This window comes from Haliotis rufescens, unplaced genomic scaffold (genome assembly GCF_023055435.1).
Source record: "Haliotis rufescens isolate VD_foot unplaced genomic scaffold, xgHalRufe1.0.p SCAF_54, whole genome shotgun sequence".
Classification (NCBI taxonomy): Eukaryota; Metazoa; Mollusca; class Gastropoda; order Lepetellida; family Haliotidae; genus Haliotis; species Haliotis rufescens.
Window position 1 is genome coordinate 963,484 of NW_025964268.1, and position 10,904 is coordinate 974,387.

The 10,904-nt window shown below is 36.7% G+C and overlaps 1 protein-coding gene across 4 annotated transcripts in view; it reads right to left on the reverse strand.

Moving 5' to 3' along the window:
• Positions 1-10,802, reverse strand: part of LOC124138473 (C-terminal-binding protein-like) — a 41,061-nt gene extending 30,259 nt beyond the window's left edge. For 3 of the 4 annotated variants that reach the window (XM_046505118.2, XM_046505117.2, XM_046505116.2), the window contains exon 1: positions 10,529-10,802. The gene's annotated coding sequence lies outside the window, so the exon portion shown is untranslated. The remainder of the gene's footprint in view (positions 1-10,528) is intronic. The other variant, XM_046505119.2, reaches the window with a different exon arrangement.
• Positions 10,803-10,904: the final 102 nt, after the last annotated feature.

A 10,904-nucleotide genomic window follows, 5' to 3' on the forward strand; every position in this document is an offset into this window, starting at 1 on the left:
GCCCCCGGGAATAAATAGAACACTCATATAATATCCTCTATACTGATTTTTTATCATTACAATAATAAGTTGCCATTCCTGGCTGGAAGACAAAAGAATTCAAATAAATTACTTTATTCAACATGTGACAAATGGACAAGTATTTAAAATACAACACCAACTAAACCCAATACTGGAAAAAGAGATTCACAGATATACATTAATATTTCTGAGGAAAACGCATTTGTGTCATATTTGAGTAATCATGAGAATCGTTGACAACTCAGATTGTGTCCATTACAAAAGATCCCCCTATCAAGGAAAGCCAAGCCAGACTCGATACATCATCACTGCCAGAATTTTCTACATGTGGACATTGATGGGTCAAGAAAAGGACCATAGCAATGCACTGGATAACCCTTTGATTAGTTAGGTCAATATCTAGAGCTCTCAAATCAGTTGTAATTGTGTTATTTCTACTCATGATCTAATGAAATTACATAACTCTTTCGTAGAAAGCCAGTTAGCAGCTCACTTCAGGCCGATATGAAGAAACTGAGTCAATCTGCAAAGATGCTGTATTAAATACACCGACAGAAATGTATTTGTCCCCAAGGACTTACAGGGATGTTTGGGTAAGCTCCAGATAAGCTGTTTATTTGCGTAAAATATGCAAAATATGCATAACCCAGCAGAAGAAGCTAACATTTATAGTCCACTAGTCCTCATAATGATAGCACATTGCAAAACCCTAAAAATGGCAAATTTCAACTAGTCCTTGTGATACCTTAACTATTGGGCAGTTTGACAAGGACTATAGGACTAATGCCAGTTTCTAACGCTGCATTACTCAATAAAATTTTAATTTCTTGTGTATAAATAAGCATGATTTTTTTAAAAACGTGTAAAACACTACTACCCAATGTATCCTTTTCAACTTGTGTACATGCAAGTCGTTACAGGTGTGTATTTACTGATTGAGAGCAGGCATCCCATATAAAAGAACCTGCTTAGTGTAAATTAGACATGAAAATCAGATTTATGTAACTCAGGGTTAGAATTGGCACTAGTCCTATAGTCCTTGCCAAACTGCCCAATAGTAAAGGTATCCCAAGGACTACCGGTAGTAGAAATTGGCCATTTTTAAAGGTTTTACTATATGTTTTCATTATAAGGACAAGTGGACTGAAACTGTTAGTTTCTACTGCTGTAACATGTGACACACTTGGGGCAGCACACGAGCAAATGCAAATTAGAAGTCACCTATTATAATACACATTCACATATTAATACCCAGCAGACCCAACCCAAGGGAGTAAAAATATACTGTGTACCCAAGGTAAACTATCTATACCAATTGTGAATGATAACGTGTGTGTCAACACTCAATGGCTCAAAAATTATCTGGAGCCCTGGGCAAAAACTTCTGAATTTATCCGTGCCAACAAACATCTCCGAACTTTGTGAATGTCATTTCATCACGACCTAGAGTACCCCTTCCTTTCCACTTAAACTGACAATCCATTTGTGAATCCATTGATTATTTTGTGACTCCCACTATGAATTCAGTGTGTCCATATATTTATCCTTGTACATGTGTTTGTCTTGTTTACTTCAAGGCAAAAGAACATTCATCACTGGCTTCATGAAACAGGATTTCAGACAGCTTTATTTTCCTTAATGACAATTATCTAAAATGTCAACTAGCAACAACATGTACCTTAGGATCTTTTTCTGTAATCTTTAGTTTTATCATAAGCACTACTAATAGCCAAGCTTACTAGACCGAACAGAGTGTATAGATTCAGGCATCAGACTATTAAGAATGGGCTGTCGACAGTTGATATATGGTAAAAATGTCCTCATGCAATATCTCCATCAAAATCATGATATAATAAACATCGTCACAAGGTGTTCTCCCTGAAACAAATAGAATCTCTGAATGTGCCCTTCCGACAGAGAGAACCTGTATTAATGATGCCAATGGCACTAACAGAATGAAAACTTGGGTATATTAAAAAAAAAAATATTCTTATATATATTACCCTCATACAGCTAACCACACCTTATGAATACATACCCAAATCCTATCAATCCATATATGCAACACCACATAACAAGTCGATTAGCCCACAAGCACACCAGCAAAATGTCTTTCAGTCTAGTAAACTCAACTATGATTTGACCATATACATGTATTAACAGTACAATTTACTGAAAAAGGTGCAAAAAGACAAAATCAAGAACCAGATTTTTTGTGCACACAGACTATGTAACATTGATCTTCATGATGTGGCACAAAGGGTCTTCATTAAAACCGATATACCATGAATCACTTGATATGACCTGCGATTAGAAGGAAACTGTCATTTCAGAATTATAAATTGATTTCACTCATGACAGGTTGGTTGGTTTGTTGTTTTACGCCGCACTCAGCAATATTACAGCTATATGACGGCGGTCTGTAAATAATTGAGTCTGGACCAGACAATCCGGTTATTGATATCATGAGCGTCAATCCACGCAATTGGGATGGATGACATGCTTCAACCAAGTCTGCGAGCCTGGCCACCAGATCCTGTTAGTCGTCTCTTACGACAAGCATAGTCGCCTCTTATGACAAGCATGGGTTGCTGAAGACATATTCTACCCCGGATCTTCAGGGGTTCATGACAGAAGTACACACATGACTAAAGTCAGACTAAATCTGATCAGAGGTTTGGGGCAAATTCATCACTATGGGACATGACCCATCCTTGAATTATGATCCGGTAAGTGAACCTACACTATCCTGTTAGCCTGAGGCTAGTAGAAACTCATTAGGACTAGCAAGCTGCTATTGGAAACTACTCAAGTTGACATGACATTTTTCATTGCCTTCCTTCAAAACACTTCACATGAAGCATATGTATGTTCAAGGCTCCTATTAAGTTTTCCATCACACCTTCAATGCACATGTCTGAGAGTCAAAAAGACTATAATCATAATGTAAGTGACTGATCTGTCAAAAATGGAATGCAATGGGGTTCTTTTTCGAGAAAATACTGTAAGACACATCCCAAAAATATAACTAAAAAATGTACATTTATTATCAGAGCAAGAAAACAGCCTTTTCCAAAAGTTAACCTATACCTTTTAATAGACTAATCAATCTGAATATACATATACCATGTATACATAATATAACCTTATAAATAATCGTGTCGAATCAAGTTAAAATTTGAGCATTTATAGTTATGAATCTGTATGCACAATTCGAAATTAACAAGCCTTGTGTGGTCCTCGACTTTGCTGAGGACAAATGGCATTAGGTTACTTTCAAAACGACATTCTTCAAAACCATTACCAACTTTGAATAAAACTTTTAGGGTATTTTGGATGACAATCAATGTCAAAGTTAATCGATCCCAAATGGGAAAATTAATCAATCTGAAAATTTGGTCCCTGAGATTTGCTGCTATAAGTATTTGAATCTTGGGACACCGCTAAATTCTTAACTTCAAAGTTTAAAATTGGGTCCCATGACCATAATGACTTATGCTTAATCTTGACCACTGTAATTAACATGCTTGGTCGTCGTGGGTCATTAGAAGAGAGTTGGCCCCCTTTCTTCTCCTGGCAGCCAAACGGATAATTCAGCTACAACAAATTTTGGACCCAGATCATTTCCTACACAAACAATGTGCCAATCACACCGTCAAATTAATAATGTCAGTCAAATTAATAATGTCAGTCAAATTAATGTCACAGTTACAGCATGATGTCGGTGCCTTAAAGGCACACTATCAAATCACATTGTCTTTAATTAAAATAACAATTTTCAGAGCTCCAGATAAGCTGCGTATCTGCGTGAAATACGCATCAGAAATGCAGAAATATGCAGTAAAATATAATCCAAGGGTATCAAATACGCAACGAACATTACAGACACGCTACAAAAATAAAACTTCTGCGTATCATCAAAATATTGTGAAGTAACCTCTGTATTTGATAAGCAAATCAGCAACTTATTTTGAAATTATAAACGGGCATTCCGTCAACCTTGCCAAACTCCACAATGACAGTTACATCATGATCATTTGCCATCACACTTTCTTGTGGAAGTATCGTGGTATTTTTGAGTCCAATAAAGCTCTCGAACCCACACGACACCAGTTTGCAGGGACTAGATGAATAGTGTTTTTAAATATTTAACTTAAATACCCACATCGGTAAAAACTAGTGGGTAACAGAAATTTGAATACGCAGGTAGAATTACTGATACCCAATGATTTCAAAATGCATGGGTAAAATACCCACAACACCAAAAGCTTATCTGGAGCTCTGATTTTAGTGCAGCCAGTCATAAGTGGAAGTAAACTGGACAAACATGGAAAATTATCAACATATGAACAGAATTTCAAATAACATTTCATTTTTCGTTGGAAAGGATTCTTCTGGTTGGCACATTTAAATCCCAATGGGCACACCTCCACATATTAGTGTAACACACTGACAAACAATGTGAGTTTCTATGCTGAAACTTCAAACAAAAAGATTGTACTCTGGGTTTCAACCACAAGGCATCTATTATCTAACATGTGGAATACCAACATATAAAGTGTTAATGGACCATTTGTTATACGCTACACTTTAGAAATCAAGAATACACACATGCACAGTGAAAATCAGGAATTTTGCATCAAATGGGAATTGGGAGAACTTTTAGACAAACTCTAAACACTACCTTGAAAACGTGTGTCAATTGACACTACACAAACAGTGATAACATTCACATTGTGAAATTACACCTCTTATGACATGCGCACTAAAAGATGACAGGCGTAGAAATTGACAGGATTAACACATCAACTTAAATGTTGCACTCAAAACAAAAACAATTAACTACTCCCACACATATGCCTTAAAGTTGGTAGGACTGCAATGTAGGTATCAGGACTCAGTTTCAAAAAGCAAATTGTAAAAATCCAACTATTGAAAGTCCTGTTTTTCAGCACAGACTTGGTCGTTCAGCTACAATCACTTTGTGAAACAGGTCCCTCGGTTTCATTTAAGATTTCCAAATGAAAAACAATCTTGTGCAAAATTGGGATAGTTTGAAAAGTTATTGAGAGAGAAAACCTTAATTAGGACCTTCTGAAATTCTAATTTCAGATTTTCTTCTGACATCTGATCATAAGCATATACACCTAGAAAAATAATGGACTGGTAATTATTTTTGTTGGGTCATATAAGATCCAGAAAATAATCGGAAACAATTCACCGATACACTTGTGCCTTACTAAAATATTAATCTCAATATCAATATGTGATGCTTCATAGTATATCAATAACTATCGTTTCATAATTTGTTGTTACTATCTGGTTTTCAAATATATCAACATTTGGGCTTTATTATGGTACTTAAACTACTCTCATTTAAGTGCATTTATCTTAAAAAGAAATATGACTATCTAACATCACAGAATGATTAAAATAATTATATAACTTAAAATTTCCTCAGTTGTTTCAAAACAAGATTAGTCCTAATTTCAAAATAGGGCTTTGGGCCATTTTTAATAACCCTTGTCAGAGAAGTACTGTACGGGCAGCAGTGACTGCCATATATTTACATGTGAGCTCCTTGTTTTGACGCAGAATGCCACTGTTTCCTTTGTTGGTTCTTTAACGCCACACTCAACAATATTTCATCGCAAGATATGTTCCTTTTTAATTTTAGGAGCATGGGTTCTACAACCACCCATACCCTCGATCTGTGCTGTTATAAAGAGACATTGATTGATCCGTGAGCCAATTAATGATAATTAACCAGAACAGTATGTTTCTCACCTAGTCACTCATCTCACAACAGGCAACTGCAGTAGGTTAGTGCATAATGTATGCCAGCAGTCAGTCCAAGTATCATAAAACACTCAGCCATGTGCCTAGTGGAATGTAGCATGTGAGCATGTGACACGGATTCAGAGTCTACGGCATGTCGCTTCATCCTTGTAGTGCCATATCAAGACTACAAGAAGATATTGCAACTTCAAGCCAATCTGTTTTGCAATCACTTGTAACCCATGAGTCCAAAATGAGGACAGTCCTGATTATTTCCTTGTCTGTCACAGGTAGGGCTTCATTTGCACTTCTTCCGAAATCACCAATAAGTACAATCGATGCTTTATCTATTCATACACATATCAGTGAATAATTTATGTACAGAAATGTCTCAACAAAATAAAAGTACCAAAATGTGAACATTACTGAACAATAAACGCAATTGAAGAAATAGTATGTTTCCTCACAGCATAGTGAACTCAATTTGTGACGTAAACACTGTTTGAAATAGAGTCAACTGCCATCAGGACCCACATACTTTAGAACATGCAGGCCTTGTTTAAACTCTTTAGGCCTTCAATTAAAAAACCCGCAGCTTACTGGGACAAATAAATCAACACCTAAGTTTACTGCAGGTCTTAAGGACCCCTACAAATTAGAAACTACATGCCAAACGCAAATCTACTTGCCACGGGCCAGTGCTTATTTTGAACATGATGTAAATGGCAATTGTCACATTTCCATTGTTGAAAGAAAGAGGAGTATATTTCCATCCTTTAATCCTACTAATACTCATGCCTGCTCGAGTGCAAATGGAGGGACAGGCTTTTGCAATCAAGTGTGTAATATTGGAGGTAATTTCCTCCTACAAGACCATATATGGAGCCTTTGTATATAGAGGCTCTGATGTATTTTGCTTTTAGCCTTTGAAACTGACAGACGGGACAAAGTGCAAATAACCTTATTAATGTGCCCCTTTTGATGTTTTGAATAAAATATTTGCATAACGATGTTACAGTGCATTCAAATCTGCAAAGTTGTATATACCCATGCAGCGTTAGAACTTGGCACAAGTCCTATAGTCCTTGTCAAACTGCCCAGTAGTTAAGGTATCATAAGGACTAGTAGAAATTTGTCCTTTTAGTGGTGGGCTGAATCAGTCAGAGACTTGCACTTTAAGTCAAGTGTGGTTGGTTGGTTTGTTGTTTAACGCCGCACTCAGCAATATTCCACGTATATGACGGTGGTCTGTAAATAATCAAGTCTGGATCAGAAATTCCAGTAATTGATATCATGAGCATCGATCCTATGCAATTGGGATCGATGACATGCATCAACCAAGCCAGCGAGCCATGATCATCCGATCCCGTTAGTCGGCTTTTATGACAAGCATAGTCACAAGACAAGCATGGGTTGCTGAAGACCTATTCTAACCCGGATCTTCATGAGTGAGTGCCACTGACCATCCCGGGAAAAGAACTTCAGTTGGCACCTTAAATTTGGGTTTGCCAGTTTGTCTGAGGCACATTGGTTTAGGCCATATGTTCACACAAGTTTACCCAAACAGCTGATCATGATGCAATACATATAGATCTTACGACAAAGTATTATGATACGCAAGAGGGGTATCACGTTACTCACATATCAACACATATCGTAAAGCTTGAATCATGATACTCAAACTTCCCTATATTTGTACGGCATTCTCCATGTTTTACTTTATATTTTGTGGAAATATAGATTTTTAATGAGATGTAGTCATCATGCTGGGTCATTGCAAAACAGTCAATATTACTTTGTGAAACCAATATAGAACATAAACATGAATCGATATGAGGCGTACTGCGTCGCCAGGTGTAAATCTGACATGCATCAATTTACCAGTGTGTCATGACTACTGGGCAGCTTGGCAAGGACCACAGGGCTAGTGCCAATTTCTATTGCTGCTGATACACTGGACATCATGATATCAGTGTGTCATGTCATCCCAAGCAATAACCGGGGAAAGTGACAAAACATTAGCCAAGAAAAACATTTATTGTGGTAATTGTAACACACACCACTATAATAACGAGTATGTAACATTTGCCACTATTATAACGAGTATGTAACACTTGCCACTATAATAACAAATATTTAAACACTCGCCACTATAATAATGAGTATGTAACATTCGCCACTATAATAACGAGTATGTAACATTTGCCACTATTATAACGAGTATGTAACACTCGCCACTATAATAATGAGTATGTAACATTCGCCACTATAATAACGAGTATGTAACATTTGCCACTATAATAACGAGTATGTAACATTTGCCACTATTATAACGAGTATGTAACACTCACCACTGTAATAATGAATATTCAACACTTGCCACTACAGTGATCGCTCGCTATTGCGCTCTTCGATAAATAACAAATATTTAAACACTCGTCACTCTTTACCTACAAATAAAATGGGGATATCAATACAAATATAGTTATCACAATAACGATTATCTCTAAGGTGTTTTTAGACCAATATGCATCCCAAAGTCTTTAGAGAAAAATGATGAAAAATGATAAAAATTCACAAAATTGCACTATGACCAATTTGTGTTGTTATCTACAAGAAAGACACTTGGGTAAGGATTCACCATTCGCAATTCATGCCTGTACCCAAAATCTAAATGAGTGTATCCTAACTTGTCACAAGACATTACATTCATAATGCACAGATTATGCACAAAATGCACTAGACCATGGTTTCGGAAACATGCCTAAACTACTAACCAGCTGGTTCACAAGTGTTTTTTAATACTTAGCTTTCCCTTTTTGCACTGATAACAATACATAAATACCTCCTAATGAAAATGATAACACCTTCAAAAAAATATTTTCTGACACAATATTCTTTTCGCTCAACATATGTCCTTTAACTTCAAATCCAAATGCATTCCATACAGACCTAAAACATCAGCGGTAGAAACTAACATTTTTAGTCCACTAGTCCTTATGATAACATATAGCAAACCCTAAAGAATGGCAAATTTCTACTAGTCCTTATGATACCGGTACCTAACTATTGGGCAGTTTGGCAAGGACTAGTGTCAATTTCTGACGCTGAAAACATGTTTGACAAGTTTCCATAATATATGTTGTATTATTTTCAACAATGGTACTAGATACATTATAGATACCAAAAACATCTCTGATTACATATACCTAGAATTGATTACCTAAACATGCTGAGTGTGGCACTACACAACAAACAAAACCAGGAAATGAATTTAAGACCCACAATGGGTATATTATCCATATCGCAGTTTCTTAAACAAAATGACACAGAACAGTTTTTGCTTAATAAATAAAGTGCATAAACACCAATGGTTCTTTGTCTAAACAAAAATAACCTAAACTGTATACATCTGTCACCTGACAAACAACTAAAGCGATCATGATGATAAATGACATGTGTAAGCAATTAGAATTTAGAGGTCACATGGGCAAAATATTTAACAACTTCAAAATGGTGAAAAGAATCAATGCATTTAACAATATCAATCAATGCTCTTTGTGCAACTGTTTTTTCAATGGTATGCAAAACAAGTAAAGGATTAAGGTAACCGAGTAAATGCATGACATTTGCTCAATTGCTATGAAATGTTCAGCATAAGACATCCAATTAATCCCACAATTACAGAGTCTAGGATATAATCATGACTTAGAAACTTAAGAAAGGGTGAAATTTTGAACGAGTCAAGCATATCAAATTCAGTCATGCTAAAGAAATCATTCACCAATATTGATTTCATTTGCCAAATTAACATAATCACAATCTATTTCTGACACAGAATAACATCCTATGAAAGTTTAAAATCAATAAATATATGGGTCAATATTGGCATTAAACTTAATCCATCTGAAGCCAAAATGTACCCTGTCAGGAAGAGTAATTTTATTCACCAGATTGTAGGGCACTGATTAATTTGCAAGTCTCCCAGTTAGCCGTGACACTTTATCAAAGTGTTAATTTATTATGTTTACACAGAGGCTGATTAATGCGATCATTGTTGTCAATACAAAAAACACCTGGACTACTTCAGGGACACAACCCACATATATATACGGGGGAAATGTTCAATGCTAGGAAACACCTGAAATGTGTTTCACAATTCCAACAAAATTGTGTAAATATTCATATATGTGGCCTTATTTGCTTGTCTACGAAACTATTTGACACTAGGAAGGAGCAAAACAAAGGGAGGAAGTACGGTCCGTCATCAAGCCTCGGCGAAATCGACACCCCTCTGCTGGGGGTCATTTGCATAAAATGCACCGACATGGATGTCCCATGGTGCAGTCTGCAAATAGTCAAAACTGGGATATTTTGAACACACGCGCCTGTCAGCTATGCGCTACATCTCGGCAGATGGAGGAATCACGACAGCCTCCTTCAACAAACATTGAGGAATCAATAATTGTCGATTGCCGAGAGAAAAAAATTGCACTGAAGCGTACAAATCATAAACGGACTTAGCGAGTCCATGCTCCCCGACAAGCAATGACCTAATTTTGTGCCAACTTGGCTGTTTCACAACTGAAAAGTTAAGAGTAAAATTACAGCACAAATGCAATCTGCTTGATCGATCTGCTGACTAATTTAATTCACGTATTATCTGATTTACACATCAAACTGCGACATAATGTTCGCCATTGGGTCAGCGCGACTCGATTAAACTCACCTTTCGGATCAAGACAAAGGCTCGCAATGTCCGCCACAGGCCTAGTCCGTCCTGTGAACACGATTCAATCACTCCGTGCGATATCCACAGTCACCTCCTGGGTAAACCGGGATGGTGCTCAGGGTGTTAGGACTTCAATTATTCGAAAAATCGTAATTATTATCGACAATTTCTGGAATTGAGTGGCTTTCTTCTCGAGTGTTGAAAAACTTTCAGTGGTCAGTAGTCCTGCCGCTAAATGGCGCGTGCTCTCGCTAAATCTCGCATCATCAGTCAGTGTGCCGCGAGATCTGGCTCTTCGGGGTTTTCCGGAATTGGCACGATAATTTACGATTTAACTTAAGAGATAATTGTTTTGGACAAAATCAAATATTTA